This window comes from Delphinapterus leucas, chromosome 2 (genome assembly GCF_059928025.1).
Source record: "Delphinapterus leucas isolate spDelLeu-1000000601 "Yukka" chromosome 2, BTC_Dleu_Yukka2, whole genome shotgun sequence".
NCBI classification, from domain to species: Eukaryota; Metazoa; Chordata; class Mammalia; order Artiodactyla; family Monodontidae; genus Delphinapterus; species Delphinapterus leucas.
In genome coordinates this window covers 85,747,004-85,771,465 of record NC_143130.1, presented here as the reverse complement: position 1 = coordinate 85,771,465, position 24,462 = coordinate 85,747,004, and the positions used below count along the sequence as shown (strand labels likewise).

Genomic DNA, 24,462 nt, shown 5'->3' with positions numbered 1-24,462 from the left:
AATGTCCCTCAGGCAGATGGTCAGACAGGTATCCTGTTTGACTTATTTCTGACTCTGGTGAAAAATGTGCATATAAACTGAATAGTTACATTGTTGCTGAGGGAAGAGGACAAAGCTAAAGCAAAAGATTCAAAGTCATTCACTGAGTTAGTGGTTGAAACTGAACCTCAGGCATTTAACAGCTTGTCTTAAACATGTCTAATTCATGGATACATTCTCACTGTTTAAAAAAGGAAATGTCACAGAAGTATATAGGATAAAATGTGAAAATTGCACCCCACCTTCCCTACCACCAATAAGGTAACTCCTGTTACTGTTTTGATGTGTGTCCTTCCTTCCGATCTCTGTCCTTTGCATTTTGTTCCCCTAATGAGGTAATAACTTTATTCCTTGCTCAGTGACTTGTGCTTTTCCCTATGCAATATGTTGAGGAGATATTTTCGTATTACTCCCTATAATTTCTAATTGCCTGTATCCTTCTAACTCATGGAGAGATTCTGAGGGGACTGAGCCAAAGCCTTGATGCTTCCTGGCATAGGATTTCTTTATATTTATTTGCTGATATTGATAAATGTTTGCCATTTTTCTCATTGATTTGTAGGAGTCATTTTAGACACATAAATGATTTTGGAAAAAAAGTAATTGGCATGTATCCAAGAAATTGGACAGATAGGAAGTTCAGGTTCTGAGGAGATGCCTCTTTGTTTTTGCCCATGGCCTCACAGTATGTTTTTATTAATTGTGCACACTGAGAAGCCGATAAGCTGTGGGAACTGGAAAGCTGGTCTTTTCTGCATTTGAATATTTCCCACTCGGTGGCCCCTATTCTTTTCCTTATTCTCTACATTCTCTTCCTACCTATAAAAGGATATGAACTGTGTTTCTTCACAGAAATTTCCAAGGAAACTCTATTTTTTACATTGATGAAAGTATATGGAAGGCATACTGCTGGCCTTAGAAGCTGTGAGTATACTCTCCCCAAATATGAATACAAAAAGCTAACTGCATTGTAAGATCCTTCTTGGTCCAGAATTTTGAGGTCAATACCTGTGAGAAAAGGTATTTCCCCTTCCATATCCCAAAAGCAACCTAATGATTGAAATTCTGTGTTTATTTTAAAAATTAAATTTGGCAGGACCTCTTTAAAATCAGTAAGAGACAGTTTAAACTTATTTTCCATTATACAAGTAATACATGATTATATTCTCAATATATAACAATGAAATAACAGATATAGTGAAAACCCTCCTTGTGCCCTAATCCCCCACCCACTACTTTGAGTTTTGTATTAATCCTTCCAGACTCTTTTCCATACGTTTGAGTACATACATATTTACAGATAGCAAAATAGGTTTGTGTGTTTTTCTTATCTTTTTTATACATAAGTAACATCCTGCAACTTGATTCCTTCATTTCGTGATACGTCTTAGATTTCTTTCCTTCCCAGTACATAGAGCTTTACCCCGTTCATTTAAACTCTTGCATAATATTCCATAGTATGAATGTATCACAGTTTAATAATGCCCCTATTGAAGGATGTTTAGATTATGTCCAGTTTTCTTGTTACTTGCATTGCTGCAATGAATATCCTTGTACATGCATTTCTGTGAGCCTGGTCATTAATTTCTATAGAATAGTTATCTAGAAATGGGATTGTTGGGGTGAAGACTATTTAGATATAAAATTTTAATTGCCCTCAAAAATGTTGTGCCAACTTATACTCCAGTCATCATGCTGTGATGACATTCATTTCCCCACACCCTTCCACCACCACTGGATATTCTCCCTTTTTTTTTTTTTTTTCTGCTAATCTGACGGGTGAATAAAAGGAGGCCCATCTGAATTTGAATTTTTCTTATTACTTGTGAACTTAAATATCTTTATATGTTTACTGAACATTTGTATTTTATCTCTGAATTGTCTGTCCTTTGCCCATTTTTCTGTTACTAATTTTTTTATAGATTTGTAGAAAATGTCAGTTTAGATACATAAGTGTTGGAAAAAAAACATTCAAAGTAATTTTTCATAACAGTCTGTGGTCATATCTGTAGCTCAACTTGAATAGACAAGTCATAAATGACTTCTGAATTAATAATAAAAGACATAACAGTCAATCTAAAAACAGGTATTATGACCACCCTTAAAGAGATGCCTCCTTAGTCTGATATCTTATTGGTAAGGAAAAAAATGCTAGAACCAGGCAATTTTTTTAATATACAGATTTCGTAAATATTATATGTAGTTTATATTTCCCGTGATAGTATCTAACTTGGAGATTTTATTTCCCAAACTTGTAAGAAAAATGAAAATCATTTGGCACAAGAAATAGATAACTTAATTTCCTCTGGGAGTGGAGGGGAGTGGTAGACTGAGGGACAGAGGTAAGAGAAAAAGTTTGAATTGTGTGCTACATATTTTTGGAATTTTGAGATGTGAATATATATTACATATTTTTAAAAAATAAATTGAAATTAAAAAATTAATTTTTAAAAAGCACGTGTTTGGGAGGCGATACACTATAAAATGAGTCTGGTAAGGTTTGAAGATTTCTAAGTCAGCTTGAAGTTTATACCTTATAAGCAGAGGTTCCTAACTTGAGGTCAGTAGTTCCCCAAAGCAGAATTCCTTAACCTCCCTCCTGCTCCCCAGTGTATACCTCTTTGGCAAGCTGCAGAAGCTTATGTTCTTGGGATAATGTTTTAAAATGTATAATAAGCCCAACTATATAGAAAAACAAAGGAAACCAGCTATATTGAAATAGTTTTCAGAATATTTTTAAAATTAGTGAAATAGTAATAAATATGCTTCTCTTAACACATTAAAAAACAAGATACAGTGGTAGGTCTAATAAATATTATAACTGCAGGGTAGTGATGAGAATAAATGATATTTTGAGGTATCTGCAACATATACGTGATATGAAATGACCTGTGATTTCTATTGGGCCCAAATTAACTATACTGCTGATCTACTGTGGTTTGCTGCCTACATTCATAATGGAAGGAAGTGCTGATTTTAGTTAGAGATTTGTGAAAACTGAGATGTACTTTTATTTCCCATCCAAGTTTGGCACTCTGGATTCAGTCTTCTCTCTTCACAGACCTCTGCCCTAAAAGTATGATCCACAAGTCGAAATTGCATGCACACTTTTGCGTGTGTTCAAGAAAGTGCAGTTTTTTAGGGAAAAGAATCATTGCTTTTATGAAATTCTCAAAGGATTCTTGTCTCAAAAGATTGAGTCACAAATGTAGGGGAGAAGAAAGACATTTCTTTTCCTGTACTTATCCTCATGAGCGACGATAAATGGATAATTTGTTTTAAATAAAAGTATCTGATAGTTGATAACTTGTCACTTTCTGAATTCATTCAAAAAATATTTTTCGAGTATCTACTATATGCCAGGAACTCTTTTACGTGCTAGGGTTACAGGCCCAAGAATGAAACAGACCAAGTATCCCAGTTCTCAGGGGGTTTACAAATATATAGAAATAAGTATATAAGTATAATAAATAGATAGATATAATTTCAAGCATTGTTAAGTACTTTGTGGAGAAAGAAAGCAGGGGAAGGAGAGTAGATCAGTTCCAGAAAGGCCTATTGTTTGCATTGTATATATATATTTAACTATATATATAGTTAAATCAATCAAACAAAGAAACCCTGAGACCTCTCAATTTCCTAGAAGTTACAGAGGTGGAAAGAAGGATAATTGTCAGTAATACAGAATCAAGAATGAATGTGAAATTCAGAATATTGCCTTAGACTAGAACCCTGGTCAAAAGTTAGACGTGGATCTTTCTTAAATGTTACTTCATGCCTGGTTTTGATATTTTCATGGTGTGAGAAAGTTTTAGATCTGGCTTTAACTCTGATTCCCCATAGTTTAAAAATTTTTTTCTTCAGTCAAAATGAATATTTGGAATTTTACAGATTAATGTATTTTGTTTCAGTTATTCAGTTATTGCTTATTTGAAGCTCCTTTTTGGGTAAATGTTTGGTGACTAACTCATTCTCAGTCTAAACTTTACTTCTAGGCTGAATTTACTGTTGTTATTTTAAAAAGTTCTACTATCCTGTCATCCACACAACTTCAGAGAAAGAAACCCCATTAATTTGAAATACATACTGTTTGGTTACCCCCTGTCCTCCCATGATATTCAAACTGTAACCAGTCTGATATGGGCATCAGCCAGTCAGAGAAGACAGTGCCATAAAGAGTTGAGGATCATCTCTTTGCTGTACTTACTGAATTCTTGTCAGTGTTCAAAGTTATAATTAGTATATATGAGTTCCACTTTTATGTAGTTTTTTTTCATATACCATCATTTCCTGTGATGTTTGTATATCATGTATGGTGTATACAAACAGTTTTGTTACGCGATATGGGGAGGTAGAGTTTTTTCCTACCTTTGAAGGTATGGAAAGGGTTACCATAAATGTCGTTGGACATATTGATTTGTTTTTCTTTTCTTTTTGGATCATTTCCATGGAAATATGAAACCACTATTTAGAGGTGAGAAAACAATCAATCTTAGCACCATCTGTTGACCATTCCCCCAACATGTATTCTGAGAATCACTGCGATTCCTTCTAAAACGGTGAGTTTCAAATTGAGGTCAGGGTCTTTGAAGCATGCTCAGGGCTCCAAGAGTTCATTGTGGGAATTGAAGTCTGTTGTGTTTTTGTTTTAGTGATCTTATACAAATGTGTGTGACTATATTCTGTATAATATGAACCACCTTAATAACTGAGTTGCAGAGTTTCCAGGTAGTAATATTTTAATTCTCATAATCTATGAGTAAAGAATTAATTTATGAACTGGAATTAAACTATGAGATGGAATTAATATAAATATGTGACCAAGAGACACTGTGAGTGAAAAGCAGAACGTTTTAAATGCAGAACTCAGTGGAAATAGATTCACAAGGCAACATAGCCTGTGCTCAGATCCCCAAGGCTCCTGAAGGATGTACCACTGTTAATATTACCTGCAAGGAAGGGGATTCTTCCAGGCAAGAGAAACCTACCTTTGACATCTTGCATACTTTCTTCTGTACTGGCTCTCTCTACCACTCCCTCACTCCACTCTTGGGATACTGGCTATGTTCCTTCCTGCTTATCAGATATAAGAAACAGGTGCAAAACACCACGCCCTCCTCCCCGCAGCATGTTACTAGACTTTATTGTGAGACCAGCAGAAGCAAAGGGCTTAACATTCTTCATGCAGACCCAGGCGTCAGGCTTGACTGTGAATCGTTCCTGCTCCCTTTCTGGAGAAGTCATTGGCTGCATCTCTCAGTTTCCTAATTTATTCTTTAACTGTCATTTCTGCTGCTCATATACTGAGTTTTTTTTATTATTGCTAACACTTTTCATTCGTATATTCTTGAGTTGATTAATGGATGCGCTATCTGCTTACATCTGTCTGAGGGTAATAATTGTGCTATCCTAAGGTCCTCTTGTGCTTTGTTAACTCTGATTCATTGGCTATAAGCTCTTATGTTTGTTTTTGTTTTCTGTCCTTAATGGAGTTGACTTTCTCACATTGTTTGGTCATTCCTGAGTGTAATTCATCTTTGTAGTTGAGATTCTACTGCATTTCTTTCCTAGCTTTAGGGGAGAAGTGAAATGAGCTGTTGGGGCCTATTACACCCAATGGGTTCCCCTGAGAATAAGGCAGAGGTGGAAGGTGCCTTCTGGTGGCTAGTTAGGGAGTGCATACCTTTCTTCCAGGGTTCTGGGACCTTGCCCACTTTCTAACACCAATTGTTCTGCCTAGAAGAAAACACCTTTTGCTGCCTTGATCAAGGAGGGAAGATGTGGGGTTGATGTGTGCTGTAGGCTGCTCCTACCACACTATTCCAACTGATCACCCTGTAGGCAGCTCGGGGACGTTTCTGGTAGGGGAGCTGCTCCCACACATTGAGCTAAGGTTGTGATTTTTAAGTTATATCTTTTCTATCATTCTTAAGGATTTTGGTGGAAGTTGAAGGGGTGGAGACATGACATGCTTCAATCTGCCGACTTGAAATAGCACAACTTCTTAGGAAACAATTTTGTATCCCTATTACATCCTAGACAAACTCAGGCAAATATGTATCAGGATACAAATACAAGAAGTTTCAAAGCAGTATTGTCTTTAATAAATAAAAACTAGAAAAATCTCAGTATACACCAACAGTTGAATGAGTAAAGTGTGGTATAATCATACTTAGAAGTCATACACTTCATCAGAAACATAATGCAAGCCACATAAGTAATCTTAAGTTTTCTGGTAGCCACTTAAAAATAAAAGTAAAATGAAACAGATGAAATATATGTTAATATCTTTTACTTAACCCTTATATCCAAAATATTATCATTTTAACATGTAATCATTATATACATTATTAATAAGCTATTCTACGTTTTTTTCATACTAAGTATTTAAAAATATCCAAGGTATTATCATATCTGCATGTAATCAATATAAAAACTAATGAGAGGATCTACATTTTTTTCCCATACTAACTCTTTGAAACACAATTTGGTTGCTAAATTTTATTACAAATACTTGATTGGTATTTAGATTTCATAAAATTTACAGTCGAAAATGTAGTATCACACATGAAAATTTTGCTAACATAAACATTTTCCAATAATTACATTGAGTATCAGTTTTAATTTTAATTTTAAAATAATTGAAATGAATTAAATTAAAAATTCAACTCCTTAGTCACATTAGCCACTTTCAAATACTCAGAATCCTCATGTAGTTGGACATGCAACACTACATATTACAGGCAAAAATAAAATAATTTTACAAAATAATGTTGAATAAAAAGAGCCATGTGGAAAATAATACATATAATATGATTCCACTTATATAAAGTTCAAGAAGAAGCAAGACTAAACTGTGTTGTTTTTGGCTGATAGCGAAAAGGCAAAACCACATTTAAAAAGCAAGGAAATTATTACTGAAGTGAGGATAATTGTTCCCTCTAGGAAGTCAGAGAGAGCGTTGTGATTGGAAAAGGGCACACAGGGGGCTTCTGGGATGCTGGCAGGATTCTTTCTTGACGTGAATGGCGCTACTTGGGCATATGTTTTGTAATTACTAAATAGTTGAGCAGTTGTTCAATTGAATTATTGAACAGTTATGTATATTTTATGCACATTTTAGTTTTCAAAAAGTTTGTAATGGGGGAAAAATCAGATGGCCTCATTTGCCCTGATACAGTTCTGTGTGGGACTTCTCAATAAGGTTTGGGGAAAGAGAGTAGGGAAGGGAAGCGCTGCAACGTTGGTGCAACCAAGAGCAGGGTTTTAACCGAGACTTCCTGATCTAGAGAGTAGGCATTAACTATATGATTTGGGGGGAAGAGTGGGTGGTGTGTGTGTGTGTGTGTGTGTGTGTGTGTGCGTGCGTGTGTGCGCGCGTAAGCACATGCATGATGGAGAGAGATGGACACAAAGGAGGATGTGAAAAGGTTTAAATGGAAACAGAGCAGAAATCACCATCCCTAAATTAAATAAGAATTATGTTGTTTAGGTGGCACCATTACCCAGCTTTCCTCCACATATAGGAGTTAGTCCAATGTAGTATATAGTTGTAGTTATTTTGCATTTTGATCCAGAAACAACCTTTTCATTTTTCAGAATTCTCAGTGAAAATGATTTGACTGAATTACATAAGAACTCATTTGAAGGCTTGCTATCCTTCTAATATTTGTAAGTTAATCATATTTATTTATGAGTTCTTATCTATAAAGTAGATTATCTATACAGTAATTAAGGGGTTCAAGTGAGATAATGTCTTCAATTTATTTTAGCAATTAAATTCTGCAATTCTGTAAGTCTGTGTAGAGCCCCAGCCCATCACTAGCGCTAAATATCTCCTATTCATTTTTAATTTTTTAACTATATAGACAAGGTATAGATAGAAAAATACCCTTTAGTTGTAGAGGAAAAGTGGTAATGAGGTCTCAGCAATTATAGACTCCCATATGAACCTTGTTATATAAGTGTTCATATAGTCTCCATCTGTATTTACATTTTGTTTATGACCTTTGGATCAAATCTGGCCCACAGTCCATTTTTATACAGCCCATAAGTTAAAAGTGATTTTTAAAGGGCTGTAAATGAGAAAAAAGAAAAAAGAAGAAAACTATGTGACGGAGACTGTATGTGGCCTGCAAAGCCTAAAATATTTACTTATCTGGCCTTTACAGAAAAGGATTGAAAAAGTTGGTTTAGTGAAATGAGAGGAATTAAAGTTAACCTCAAATTGTCACCTGCAGGACAAGAAAATATAGAACATTTACATTAATATGAATGCCATTAACTCATAGCTTTGATAATTTAATCTAAATTAAATTAACATTTAAGTATTAAATATTTAAGCAGATGAATTATGTAAACAGTATTGTAAAGGGACTTCCCTGGCGGCTTACTGGTTAAGACTTTGTCTTCCAATGCAGGGGGTGCGGGTTCGATCCCTGGTCAGGGAGCTAAGATCTCACATGCCTCATGGCCAAAAACCCAAAACATGAAAAAAAAGAAGCAATATTATAACAAATTCAATAAAGACTTTAAACATGGTGCACATCAAAAACAAATCCTAAAAAAAAATCAGTACGGTCAGGAACACATTAAGTTACCACAAGAAAAAACTGTTGTTAAGGATTTCAATGTATGAACTGTGATACTGATATTAAGAATGTTTAAGATGATGGTTAAATGGTATTTAGAAATGTTCACGCTAAATAAGCATATCAGAAATGCCCCTAACAAAAATCTCTCCAGCCTTTTGTTTTCTGTTTTTTTTGTTTGTTTGTTTGTTTTGTTTTTAGGGCCACACCACACGACTTGTGGGATCTTAGTTCCCTGACCAGGGATTGAACCCACGTCCCCAGCAGTGGAAGCACCGAGTCCTAACCCCTGGATCGCCAGGGAGTTCCCTCTCCAGCTTCTTTATCAAAGAGGAAACGCTTGCCTAGTATTTCTTTTTATTTAGGGATAAGGAGATAACTGTGTTTTTTACTATAAAAGCTCAGTTCTTGTCCTTTGTCCATGGCATCCAAAGCTGTGTATGTCATTATTCCTTATTAGGCCAATTAATGATCCTCTTTAGCAAATAGATTCTTCTTGCAAATATAAAAGGCTTAAGGGAAATGGGTATAAAGGGCCTCACAGGACCCGAAAAATAGTTCTTTTAATTATCAAACATTCTAAGCATTAAGGGGCAATCACCTTTATATTAGTCTCTTCTCTGCCATCTGGGCTCCAAACCTTACAAACACAGTTTGCAGAAAAACAAATAAGATAACTGCTCAGTGGACTAGGCCCTTCATTACTTCTACTATGAAATACTTTATAATCTGATTATTTTATGTTAGCATAAGTATTCTCATTCTTTAAAAAAAATGCCAATCAATAAAAAAGCGAAAAAAGATTATGCTAATACACACCATGCCTACTGTTGTAAACATGAAGATGGGTAAGACAGGATTCCTTTTAGCAACTCATGATCTCATAGGTAAAATGAACATATAATAAGCTCAAACCATAATGACAAAGTGCTATGGAGGCACCATGAAGTAATAAATCTACATTTCTTTTAAAAGAGTCATTTCCTCCTTCTATTCACTCCCCAGCTATTTGTTGATTTTATAAATATTTGAGTTTGCTTCATGTCCACGCGTTGGCTTTAAACATGATAGACGATGTACAGAAGCAGGATCTAGTCCATACTTTGAAGGAGTTTATGCTCAGAGGAAATGGGTTGCAAAAATAGCTATATTTAAAGAAAGGAATGAATATGGGGAAAGAGAGCTACAAGTTGGTATTGGAGCACAAAAGAGGGAAAAAAAGGCTTCAAATTGGATCAGGGAAGATGTTATTAGAGCAATGCTGTTTAAATGGGAGCACGAAGGGCCATTGGGTATCAATGACAGACATCTTGGGAAGAATAAGGTTGCAAAAGGAAAGTGGGAGAAAGGCAAAACACAGGAAAAATATTCTGAGTACCTGTAGAGTACAAGTGGGAAGAGTAGGAGATTAGAGCCAGATCATCTAGGGCTTTGGAGGCCAAGCCAAGGATAACATGCCAAGCTAGCATGTTACCACAGCAGTGCTTTAGGACAAGCTTTAGCCTGCAACAGAACCAACCACTTGGAGGGCTTGTGAAAACACAAGTTCCACCCCTACGGTTACTGATTGAAGAGGTCCAGAGTAGGTTGAATATTTGTATATTCAATAAGCTCACAAGAGATGCTGGTATTTGAGAACCGCTTCCAAAGAGTTAATCTGGTGATCGTGTGGAGGATGGCTTAGAAAGGGAGAGGGTAGAGATGGAAACACCAGTCAGAAGACAGTTACACCTATCCAGGTGAAATGAGAGACTAAGCTGGAATCAATGGAAATATGATAGTCAGCTATTGTCCAGAGTAGGTATTTTCGAATAAAAGTCAATATGATAGAAAGTGTAATCCTGAATTAACATTACATATTAATGATAGGAGTAACTTCCTTTCAAGTTGTGTGAAAGGTTATCTTTTATTTCTTCTGGTAATGAATTGGCCTAGAAAAACAGAACTATACTGGGGAGTGTGTAAATATAAGAATATTCCTTTTAATATGAGAAATTATAATATATAGGGATGAAAACTTTGAGCTCATAATCTAGAATTTGATGAGACTACAAAAGGTGGAATCTAATCAATGTTTCTGCCCTCAGAAAAGGTTACCTCCAAAATCTATTGATTTATAGCTGTATATTTAATTTATGAAGATCCTGAAGGTGAGACTCTTAAGAGAGGTGAAGGCAGGGTTAGGGGCTCTGGAAGGTTCAAATAGTAATTCCTAAGGTTCGGAGATTAGACCAAAGCTTCTTATTTATTATTATCATTCTAACTTCTACTAGTTATCGCTACTAATTAGATATCTAATAGCTAATTGAGGCAATATTTTCCTTTTACTTTTCCTAGAGATTTATCCTGCAATAAAATACCATCTATCGAAAGATGTACATTTGAACCACTACCTTTTTTGCAGTTTATGTAAGTTGCAAATATAATTCACTATGTTTGCAAATTTTATAAAGCTTAATTTTTTATAAAATTAATTTGTTACTCATTTTGAAATATGATTAAAATTACCAGTAAAATTTTGTACCAAATCCTTTTTGTTTCTAGCAAAGATTAGTGTGATAATTATTACACAGATCAGAGTGAATCATTATAGAGCAGTGGTTCTCACCCAAGGTGATTTTGCACGCAGGTGACATTTGGTAGTGTCTGGAGATATTTTTCCTTGTCAGAACGGTATATGCTACTGGCATCTAGTGGACAGAGGCCAGAGATGCTACAAAACATCCAACACTGTACAGGAGAGCCTCCCACAGCAAAGAATTATCCAGCCAAAAATGTCAATACTGCTGCCTTTGTAGAGAAATAAAGATCACTTAACACAAGTATTTAATAAGCATTTACTATTTTGTATCTAATGCACCACATATATAATCATGAAAGTATAAATCATAATATCTTCCACAGTGAGATTTCTTTAGTGTATGGAGAGAGTAGTGATGTTATGTTTCATCATATATAAATTAGAATTATTGCCAAAGGATAAATGTTCTGAAAGAATATATATTTTTCTTCTTCTTTTGCTTGTGTCTTTTTTTGTAGAAATCTTGGTTGCAATTTACTCACAGAACTGAACTTTGGAACATTTCAGGCCCAGCATGGAATGCAGTTTTTACACAAGTAGTAAGTGAAATAGAAGATGAATACATGTAAAAAACTGTGTGTAAAAGCATCATGCAGTTATTGGTTAGCTGGGTGTAAGCGCAGTATGAACTCTGGAAAGTATGTCTTGAGAGCCATTTATTTAGTTTTTTCAAATGAGGAAACTAAGGAACAAAGAGGCCATGAGACTTGTTTAACTCATATATATGAAACGCTCTGCTTTCCATAGTACTGATCTTTGGCATGGGCAATAAAAGGCACCAAGCAAATACACTCAAAGTCGCATTGTCAAGGAATCCCACTGATGCCTCTCCAATATGCGAATGGTCCATGAAGTTCCACTTTTGAATTTAACTTTGATTCCTGCTCATGTGCAAAGTTCCTAACTGCATGAAATGTATGCAACACAGAGCTGCAAAGAACTAAGTTTAGCACCCAATTCTTCAGGGAGCAAAAAGTGTGGGTGCTTCCCCAACATTATTAGCTCTTTTAAATGGTAAAGCAGAAAGAATTCCTGAACACACACCACAGGGCTCTCCCCAGCCACCCAGAACATTATTTTTCAAAAAGCATATATCTCTGAAGTGAATTATCTGTGGCCAATAGGAAACTTTGAGGTATGGAGAAGGACATTGTTTGTGTTCAGCTGTAGTGTGAAAATTTTATAGAAAATACATTGCTGTAGCCTAATTCAATATACTTTCTTTGCTGACTACTCTTCAATAAGAAATGTGGGTTTCACACCCCTTCAGCTCAAAAATTCTGTGATTTCTCTTGACACAAGGAAATGATAGTGGGTACGTTCAATGGCCCGAAGGTGATTTCAGACTCAAGGTAAAAAGAGCTCTTCTACACCTGGCTTTGGAAAAGACTCTCTTACCTGTCTTGTGGGTCAGAAATCCAGTTTCACGCAGTTCACACATTTTGGGTTAATGAAGGTGTTGAGGCTGTGTCTGGAGCTGGATTAGCAATTCCTACAGATGCCTATTTTTAGCGGCCTCCTTCCTTTCCCTTGTTAGGTTGCTGATGCCTACCTTGGGGAGATAGCACCAAGGGTCAGTTGTTCTTTTGCCTGCACACCGGAGAGCAGGCTCATGAGGTCTCTTCACTAGGAGGTTTTAGTAGCATCAGTACAATGTCTTAAACTCACCACCTTTCCTAAACATCCAGTAACAGCAAGAGTTCCTTATAAGAATCAGTTTCACTATAGTTATGTAGGCAACACAGGACAATACATTGTGGAAATAAATAAATAAATAAATCGCAGTTTAAAAATTAATGAATTCATTCAAAAACATTCACTGAGTGCCATGCCCACTGTGTGTCAGCAGTGTACTGAGTGCTGGGGATACAAAGATGCATAGGGCAGGGACTTTCTCCCCAAGAAACTTTTATACTGAAAGGAGAAAGATGGATGTTGATGGGAAAGCATAGATGAGAGCCATTCTAGCATCTATGCAGCAGGGTAACAAGGTGAGGGAGGTGGGTGATGAAGTAGAAAATGGGTGGTAGTTTAGAAAAGATGTGTAATGGAAGAGGCACCAACTCGTTCCTTTTGTATTTGTGTTCCTCTTAAATGACAGAAAAAGGTAGGGAAAGAATCAGAACTATCTGGTGTTGGAAATAAATTAGTACTGTACTCCTAAAACTCGTTCACAGTTACTTTCAAAAGATTGTCACAGTATAGTAAGTCTTTGTTTTGGACTAAGTCTTTCTAATAGACAAAGCTAATTTGATTCGGGAAACATTTGCCTTGGTGAGACATAAGCTTTATCGCATCTCTTTCCGAAGGCAAGCCACCAAGGGAAGACACCACCCTTGAGTTAAGTCATTTTACTACCTATAATGACATATTACTCGGGTGTTTATAATTTGCCTGCATTAAATAAGTTTGGAAAAGGGCTCCAGGTTAGGTGGATTTATCATGAATTAAATGAAGCTTAGGGTTCAGGGCTCCTCACTTGCATAGGTCCCTTCCAAGGTTTTGAGAAGGGTCCTAGCGATTTTTGTATTCATAACTTTGCATGTTTTTATTAGATAGGATTTCTCAACGTAGATGAGCCTCAGGCCCCACAAAACCCTGATTCATCACCGGGGTGCAGGTAATTATAAGTCAGTAGGTTTCTGGAATGAAGCCTCTATGTTATTGACAAATATCAGGTGAAGTAGTTAGCAGTGTGGTAGTCTATTTTAAATCCGAAATCTACTTCAAAAATGAGCCAAGAGCTTATTAATTAATAAAGTACCACTTTTTGAATGTTGGTAGTAATCATATCTCTTTCAGCTAAAATCAGGAGTGAAATATATTATGGAAAACCAGCAGTGGTTGATAACCCTAAATGTTAAGTATACTTTTTTTTCTGACTTTAAAATGTTTCTCCTTCATTCACCTATGCAGGTCCAGACTGATGGCTTATTTTTAAAATTCTTTTAGTCACTTCTTTGGTTCTAACAATACAAGCTCCTAGATTTTAGAAACTGAAGGGCTCTACAATGTACAAAGGCTATATAACTTAATGAGACAGAGAACATTCACATGCTGCCTTGTCTGTGGTACATCAATATTGTACCAAGAACATAAGGACTAAGAGAGAATAAGAGGAAAATCAAAGCCTTATCCCTATTAAATTATTTACCCCATTGTTGAGAATATCAATGAGGGAGGTGTGGCCACACTATGAAGGCAAATTGAGCTGTCATCACAGAGCAACCCTAATGATCCCCCAGTCAGCTATCATTGGTTTCCTTTAGATAGTTATGTACACACAAAAGCTGACACACTTCAGGGTGCTGTCATCACATTTTGCTATGTAGTAGGATCCTGGCAGCTTCTCAGATTTAGAAAGGCATAAACACTAAAAAGAAAAACAACTTGGGTCTGCCCTTTGGGGTGATTTAGGGTGGCTGTTTTATTTGTAATAGTTCAAAATTTTGAGATTGTCACACCTAGCAACTACTATGCTTTTCTTCTCCCAACTGCATCTTATTCTTCCCACCTGCAGTATTTTCTCCCATTCTATATGTTTTTTCACTTTCTTGATAGTGTCCTTTGGAGCACAAACTTTATAAATTTTATAAAATCCCATTCGTGTATTTTTCCTTTGGTTCTTTGTGCTTCTGGTATATCTAAGAAACTGTTGTCTAAAGCAAGGTGATAAAGATTTACTCCTGTGTTTTCTTCTAAGAGTTTTATAGCTTTAGCTCTTAACGTTTGGATATTTGATCCATTTGGAGTTAATTTTCATATATGGTGTGAAGTGTAGGAGTCCAGCTTCATTATTTTGTGTGTGGAGGTACAGTTGTCCCAGGATCATTTGAAAAAACTGTTCTTTCCACACTGAATTGTTTTGGCACGCTTGTTGAAAATCAATAGACCAAAAATACGAGGGTTTATTTCTCTACTGTCATTTCTGTTCCATTGTTATACATGTCTGTTCTTATTCCAGTACCACACTGTGACTGCAGTAGCTTTGAACGGAGTTTTGAAACCAGGATGTGTGAGTCCTCCCACTTTGTTCTTTACCAACATTGTTTTGGTTATTCTGTTTCCTTGAATTGCCATATGAATTTTAGAATTAGCTTGGCAATTTCTGGAAAGAAATCAGCTGGGATTTTGATAGGAATTACAGTGGAACCATAGGTCGATTTGGGAAGTAGTGACATTTTAATAAGATTATCTTCCAGTCCATGAATCCAGCATGTCTTTATATTTATTTAGCTCTTCTTCAATTTCTTTCAACAGTTTTGTACTTTTCAGTGGGAATCTTGCACTTACTTGGTTAAATTTTTCCCTAAGTATTTTATTTGTTTTGATGCTGTTACACATGGAATTGTTTTCTTAATTTCATTTTTGGATTACTCATTGCTGGTGTGTAGAAATAATGTTGATCTTATATCCTACAAACTTCCTGAATTCATTTATTAATGCTAACAGTTATTTTCCTACATTCCCAGGAATATATCTTGTGGTCTACCAGTTTCCCAGGAATACATTGGAACATTTAAAAGTCTCTGTGGACATCTCATTTCTCAGCTTTTCTTTTTAAGCTTTTTCATTGGACTGTTTTTTGCCGCAAACTGATATCCATTGCCTCATGGAACCACCATGTTAAAATATTTGCTTGAAAATGTTTTCCAGTAATGCCACCTGAGAAGCGGCTTTTCTCGCTAGACAGCTCTCAGTCAGGTCACAGGCAAGCCTTTCAAGTGAGGTCTTCCAGGGACCACAAGACATGTAAAACAATGATAGTTCTTGGGGAATGAGGCTTTGAAGGCCATCCCAGTCCATGCTTCTCCTTCTGGTACCAGGGATGTGGGCTGTTTTTCAAGGCTACCACTGGCATGGAGATCAAAGGTCAAGGACAAGTTCAAGCAACACAGATCTCATTGTTCTAACAGAAATTAATTTGTTTTCCTTGAATAAACTTCTTCCCAATGTGCAGCAACCTGTTGGTTAAATTTCCAGAGTTCAGAAGAAGTTGATTCTGACCATTTTTGCCAGTTTTGTTGTTGTTGTTATTGGTATTGTTGCTTCTATGGAGGGATGAATTTTCAGATGTCCTTCCTCCATCATTTTTACTGATTTTCCTGCAATGTTTTTTAAAATCTCTGAAGTCTCAATGACCATAGGCTAATTAAATATTTGTCATGGGAGACGATTAAGGAAAAAATAAAAAGAGAAATAAATAAAAAAATAAAATGAAAAAATATAATTCTCAAAGAGGCTTTCCCAGATGGGTAGATGAAGTTTGAAAAGGTATTTCTATATTTAGTGCTCTCAAAATTAAGGTTCAAGTAACAGATGTTTAAAACACGCCGACTTTTTTTTTCGTTCAGGTTGAACACAGGCTTTAGAGTCAGAACTGAGTTCAAATTCCATCTCTGCTTCTTACTAGCTTGATGACATAGGACAAGTTATGAAACTTCTCTGTGCCTCAGTTTCCTCATTTGTACAATGGGGTAATATATCTATCACATAAGGTTACTGTGCGGATTAACTGTTAAATGCTGATCACAGATCCCTGGCAACCCAAAAGATACTAGTTTTGATAGTTATCTTTCTAATATTCTGGAAAAATACGCTAATAATTCTTGAGTAGAGTTAACCTAAAGTTAGATATTCTTTTCTTTCTTCCTGTTTCTTTTGGGGTTTATTTTCCCCTTATTTGTTTTAAAGAATTAAGAAAAAAAAGAAAGAAAGAAAGAAAGTACTAAGAAGAAAATCCATCCCAGCATTTTGGAATAAAATTTTGCTCCCCAAAATTAATTTGTTTATTTTATTGATATGTAAACAAAATGTTATTTATTTATTCGGGAAACATTTAGTAAATACCTAGTAAATATTAGGCACTGTGTCAGGCAGAGGAATAATAATGACAATAAAGTGTGATCCCTGCTCTCATGTTGCTGACAATCTAAGAGACTGACAAGTAAACAGGTGATTACATACACAGTAACAAAGGCTGTGATACACGTATACACATGGGAGTATGTGATGGGAGTATGGCTTTCACCGGTTCCTCTTGGATTTATCTCTTCTTCTTAGGCTCCAGAACCAAGGAATTAGCCCTATTTTTGTCTTTAACTGGGTAGTTTAAATCATTAAATTTAAAAAAAAATTGTAGAGATGAAAGAAAAACACTTTGAATTATGGAGGACACTAGAAATAGTACTTTTTTACACAGCGAGGGCTTCCTACCAGCATAGGCACTTCTCGGGTTTTTAACCTGAAAAGTTCTTTGGCATATTTTTTCTTTGCTAGCCACTTTTTTCTATTTTCTTCTTTGTTTCTCTTCTCCACTTTATCATCTAGAGACCTGGGTGGTTCCCAATGAAAGAGTGTTTTAAAGATTCTAAGGGTGATTTAGAGGTAAAGACAGAAAATGATTTTTTTTTAACCTTCAAGTTCCATACCAAAAAAAATGAATATAAGCTTTCATGGAAGTAATTGAAAATGCAGATAATTTTAATTCCATTCCATTTTTCAGAATTCTCAATCGTAATCCTTTGACAACAGGTGAAGATTCTTATCTTTTTAAATTGCCAGCATTAAAATATTTGTAAGTATTGCAACAGTTTCATGGCTCAAAATATAATTTCTGCTGTTTTTTACTTTCGTCAGAGATTGAGTATTTTGCCTAAAACGTCATAATTTAGATTTTAACTGGGTTATTGAAAATAAGAGTTATTGGCAAACAAAAGGATTAAGAAAGAACATATACAGGTAAGACAGCCAGCAGAGAATAAGGACAGTGTTGAAGAACACATATAGTTATGAAGATGTAGATGCGTGTAGGAATATTATTTATCCCAGAAAGCAAAAAGGAATAAGGGGTACATTATTTTTTTAACTGAGTGATCAAAGAGGTAGATGCAATTGAAAATGAGAAGTTTGGATAATAAAAAATGATTTTGCTGTTCAGCACCATGGTCATTAATTTGATGATGCAAATTTAAATTTCTTCAGTAAGGGTTCTTTAGAATTATCATCTATGGCAAGTCAGAAGCCAGAATTGAAGTAATCACATGTTAAGTATCTTCTTAAGTTTAGAATTTTTGTCTTTGGGTTTTATATCATGCATGTTTGGGCTTCTCCTTCAGAGACATGGGAACAACACAAGTGTCACAACAATTGAAGGCATCCTCATGATGACCCTTGAATTGGAAGAACTGTAAGTTGATTTTTCTGACATTTATTTTCACTCAATTGTTTTTATAGGTTTGTTTTATTATTTTCTTAAGTCAGGTTTATTTATGTATAATTTTCATTTCACAAAATTCACTATTTTTAAATATACAGTGTGATGTGTTTTGACAAATGTACACTTCTGTAGCCACCACCACATTTGAGGTAAAGAAGACTTCTGCACTCCCAAAAGACCCCTCATGTCCCTTTGTAGTCAATCCATCCTCCTCCCACTACCAGCCCCTGGCAACCAACAATCTGATTTTTGTCCGTATAATGTTGTCTTTTCCAGAATATCTTATAACTGAAAGCATGTGTTATATAGCCTTTTGTTTTTGGCTTCTTTCACTTACCAGTCTCTTTGGAGATTCATCTGTTTTGCTGCACCTGTCAGTAGTTCATTCCTTTTTATTGCTGAGTAGTATTCTAGTTGTGTGGATACACAGTTTGTTTACACATTCATCGTTTGATGAACATTTGAGTTTTTTCTAGTTTTCTGGCTATTATGAACAAAGCCTCTGAAAACACTCACATGTGTGTGTGAACATATGTTCTGTGCGATCATATGTTTTCATTTCTTTGGGGTAAAATACCTAAGGGTGGGATTGCTAAGTGCATATTTAACTTTTTAAGAAACCGCTGAACAGTTTTCTAAAGTTCCTGTGCCATTTTGCTTTCCCACTAGCAGTCTATGAGAGTTGCAGTTTCTCCACATCATCACCTGATCCTTATATATGTTTTTTTAAAAAAATTAGCATTTCTAGTATGTGTGTAGTTGCATCTCGTGTTTTTTGCCACATTTTGCATTTCTGTAATAGCTGATGATGTTGAGTGTCTATTCATGTGCAAACATCCTTTTAAATGAAGTGTCTGTTCAAATCCATTTTTAATTGGATATTTATATTGAGTTTTAAGAGGGCTTTATATAAAAAGCAATGGAAAAAGTCCTTTCTTTCAGAGATGTGTTTAGTAAATATCTTCTCCCAGATTGTGACTTATCTTCATTGTATTAAAGTGTCTCTGAAGACTAGAAGTTTTAAATGTTTGATGAACTCTAATTTAGCAATTTTTTTCATATTTATTTAATTTATTTGGTTGTGCTGGGTCTTAGTTGCAGCAGATGGACTCCTTAGTTGCGGCTCATGGGCTTCTTAGTTGTGGCATGTAAACTCTTAGTTGCGGCATGCATGTGGGAACTACTTCCCTAACCAGGGATCCAACATGGGCCCCCTGCATTGGGAACTGGGAGTCTTAACCACCAGGGAAGGCCCTTAGCAATTTTTCTTAGATGGTTTGTGCTTTTCTGTGTCTTATCTAAGAAATCTTTTTCTGAGATCCCATTGTGTAATCCAAAATCATAAAGATTTTCTCCTGTGTTTTCTTCCAGAAGTTGTATAGTTCCATTTAGGTCTATGATTCATTTTGAGTTAATTTTCATATATGTTTTGAGGGAAGGGTCAACTTTCATTTTTTGCAGTTTAAAAAACTATTTCTGTAGGACCCTATTGTGACAGCTTATTACACAACTTACTGCACCTTAAATTGTGCCATCACCCCTCCAATATGGCAAGCTAATAGAAACTTTCTCTTATGCCAAGGCTAGTTAAGGGGATTGCATGAGATTAGTATGTGGAAAGGGCCCTGCATTTAGCAGTCTGTTCCAACCGTCTTTGTCAGGTCAGCTGACAAATGAGTGTCTTCACCACGCCATCACACATTGGTCACTGCTCTAACCTCATCTTCCTCAGCCTCCCACAGCATCTGCCACAATTGCGATCCCTCTCTTGTCAGGTAGATGCCCTCCTCTCTGGATATTAAAACTTATTTCCCTATGTAACTACAATACTGTTAACACACAGTATTGAAGAAATTAAATTCCTACACAATAATATTACCTAATAAAGACTTGCTATTCAAATTGCCCCAATTGTCTCTCTCATATAATATCATTTGTTTTAACAGCTTTTTGAGGTATCATTGACATACAGTAATCTGTTTTCACACACACACATACATACACACCATGAAGACATCACCAAAATCAAAATGTCCATCACATCAGGAAGTTTCTTAATGTCTCTTTATAATTCTTCCTTCCTGTCGTTCCTTGCCCTTCCCAATCGCCACGCAACCATTGATCTGCATTCTGTTTGCATTTTCTAGAATTTTATGTAAATAGAATCATACACTGTATACTTTTTTCTAACTGGCTTCTAACTCAGCATGATTATTTTAATCTTCATCCATATTGATGTATATATCAGTAATTCATTTCTGTTTATTGCTGAATAGTATTCCAGTATATGGATGAACCCCAATTTATCTATTCACCATTGATGGACATGTGAGTTGTTTCAGTCTTTGTCTATAACAGATAATATTGCTATGAATATTTGCTTACAAGTCTTTGTATGGATGTATACTTCCATTTCTCTTGGGTAAATACCTGCAAGTAGAATGGCTGGATCATTGGTAAGTGTATGTTGTATTTTTTTAAAAATACCTGTTTTCCGTACTGGTCTGATCATTTTATATCTCTACCAGCAGTGTATGAGAGTTGCATTTTCTTCACGTTGCGGCCAACACTTGCTATGCTCAGTATTTTTAATTTTAGATAGTTTAATAGGTGTGTAGTTGTATTTCACTGTAGCATCCCTAATGATTAATCATGTCAAACATCTATTCATATGCTTATTTTCCATGTGTATATCTTTGAATCTTTTATCTATATTTTTCTGGAGTTTTGAGAGTTCTTTATATATTCTTGAAATTAGTCCTTTATCCAATATGTAAGTTGCTAAGTATTTTTTCCCATTCTGTGACTCATCTTTTCGTTCTCTCAGGAGTGTCTTTTGCAGGGCAGAAATTTTTAATTTTGATGGTGTCTAATTTATCTATTTTTTTCTTTTATGCATTATGTTTTTGGTGTTGTATCTAAGAAATTTTGCCTAACTCAAGGTCATAAAATTTTTCACCTGTTTTCTTCTAGAAGTTTTATGTTTTCCATTTAGATCTCTGAACCAATTTCAGTTCATTTCTGTATATGGTTTGGATGGAAGTTCTTTTTTTTTTGGTTTGGTTTTGCACCTGGATATTCAATTGTTCCAGCATCATTTGTTGAAAAGACTATCGTTTCTCCACTTAAATGCCTTTGAACCTGAAAGTCAGTTGTCCACATCTCTCTACTTTTGAACTTTACATTCTGTTCCTTTGATTTTTTTTTCTATCTTTACCCTACTATCACAATGTCTTGAAAGTGTAGCTTCATAACCCTTGAAATCAGTTACTGTTAGTTCTTCAACTTTGTTCTTTTTCAACGTTGTTTTAGTTATTCTAAATTTTATTTCCATATGAATTTTAGAATTAGCTTGTCAATTTCTATAGAAAGGCCTACTGGGATTTTGATCTATAAATCAATTTGGGGAGAATTGATGTCTTAACAAAATTGAATCTTCAGATCCATGAATACATTATATCTCTCCATTTATTTAGGTCTTCCTTAATTTCCCCCAGCAATATTTTTCAGTTTTCAGTGTGCAAGTCTTTTACATCTTTTGTCAGATTTATTTAAGTATTTTATATGTTTCATTCTATTATAAGTAGTATTAAAAAACTTTGATCTCTGATTGTTGGTTGAGATAAATTAATCTTTTTGTATGTTGATCTTGTATGCTGCAAACTTGATAAACTCATTTATTAGTTCCAGTAGCATTTTTGTAGTTTCTATCAGGTTTGCTACATAATCATGTTATCTGTAAATAAAGATAGTTCTACTTCTTCCTTTCCATTCTGAATATCTCTTATTTTTTGTTGCCCTATTGCACTGGCTAGAACCTTCAGTGCAATGTCAAATAGAAGTAATGAGAGTAGACATCCTTGCTTTTGTCCTGATCCTGAAGAGAAAGTACTTTGTCCTTCACCATTAAATATGATGTTAGGTTTTTTTGTAGAAGTCATTTATCAAGTTCAGGAAGTCTCCTTCCATTCCTATTCTACTGAGAGTTTTTTTTTCTTTAATCAGGAATGGATGTTAGATTCTCTTTTCTTGCATCTATTGCAATGATTATGTGATTTTTCCCTTCTTTTCTTAATTTGTTTATTTATTTTTGGCTGCATTGGGTCTTCATTGCTGCATGCAGGCTTTCTCTGGTTGTGGTGAGCAGGGACTAAACTTTGTTGCAGTATGCTGGCTTCTCATTGCGGTGACTTCTCTTGTTGCAGAGCACAGGCTCTAGGTGAGCAGGCTTCACTAGTTGCGGCACATGGGCTCAGTATTTGTGGCTCACAGGCTTTAGAGCACAGGCTCAGCAGCTGTGGTGCACGGGCTTAGTTGCTCCGTGGCATGTGGGATCTTCCCGGATCAGGGCTGAAACCCATGTCCCCTGCAGTGGCAGGTGGATTCTTAACCACTGCCCCACCAGAGATGTCCTGCATTTTCTTTTTTATAGTGTACTAAGTTAGGTAAATTGATTTTCAAATATTAAACCAATCTTTCTTTCCTGAGATAAACCCTACTTGGTCATGATGTATCATCTTTTTATATATTACTGGATTTGATATGCTAAAATTTTATGAAGAATTTTTGTCTCTGTGTTCATGTGAGGTATTGGCCTATAGTTTTCTTGTAATGTCATTGTCTAATTTTGATACAGTGAAAGTTGGCCTTATAAAAAAGTTGGGAAATATTCCCTTCTCTTCAACTTTCTGGTAAAGTTGTTGTAGCATTGGCATTATTTTATTCCTTAAATGTTCGGTAGAATTTATCAGTTAAGCCACCTGAACTTGAAGCTTTCTTTGTTGGAAGGCTTTAAACTGCACATCCAATTTCTTTAATACCTTTATTCTTTAAGAAACTTCAGTAGTGCATGTCTTTCAAGGAATTTTTCCATTTCATCTTGAATTTATTGGTATAAAGTATTCTGTAATATTATTATCCTTTTAATATCTATAGTATTTTTCTGTTTTCCATTTTATTTCTTTCTACCTTGATCTTTATTGTGTTCTTTCTTCTCTTACTCTGTGATTAATTTGCTCTCGTTTTCCCAGATCAAGGTGGAAGTTGAGGAAGCTGAGTACAGCGTTAGCAATATCCCACATGTTGACATATTAGGTTTTCAGTTTCAGTGAATTCAAAATAGTTTCTGATTTCCCTTTTGATTTCTTCTTTGACCACAAAGTTATTCAGAAGTGTGTTGTTTAGTTTCCAAATAGTTGGAGCTTTTTCAGATTTGTTAATTTCTAATTTATTTCCATTGTGTTTGGAGACATATATTGAATGACTAAAATCCTTTAAAAAATTTTTTTAAGTATTTTTTAAAATTTATTATTTTGCTGCGTTGGGTATTTGTTGCTTTGCCTGGGCTTTCTCTAGTTGTGGCAAGCAGGGGCTGCTCTTCGTTGCAGTGCATTGTCTTCTCATTGGATAACTTCTCTTGTTACAGAGCACAGGCTCCAGGTGCATGGGCTTCAGTAGTTGTGGCACACAGACTTTAGAGTGCAGGCTCAGTAGTTGTTGGCTATGGACTCAGTTGCTCCACGGCATGTGGGATCTTCCCAGGTCAGGGATCAAACCTGTGTCCCCTGCATTGGCAGGCAGATTCTTAACCACTGAACCACCAGGGAAGTCCCTATTCCTGTATTCTTAATCTTCTGTGTAGATCCATATTCCAATCTGGTGTCATTTTCCTTCTGCTTAAAAATACTTATTTTAAAATTTCTTATAGTGAAATTCTACTAGTAATGAATTCTTTCAGCTTTTGTATGTCTGAGATAGTCTTTATTTTGCTTTTGCTTTGACAGATCTGGGTATAGAATTCTAGCTTGATAGAATTCAATTCACTACTTTAAAGATGTTATTCCACTGAGATCTCATTTACATTGTTTCCAACAAAAGTTCTGCTGTCATTGTTTTCTTTCTTCCTCTGCATGTATTGTGTAGTTTTTTCCTCTGGCTGCTTTTATATTTTTCTCTTTATTGCTGGTTTTGAGTAATTTGATTATTTTTTTTGCCTTTGTGTAGTTTTGTCCATATTTCTTATGCTTAAATTT

The 24,462-nt window shown here is 35.4% G+C and overlaps 1 pseudogene; it reads left to right on the top strand.

Annotated features, from left to right (window-relative positions):
• The window catches only part of LOC111170854 (uncharacterized), a 34,054-nt pseudogene that overhangs the window by 6,582 nt on the left and 3,010 nt on the right, over positions 1 to 24,462 (top strand).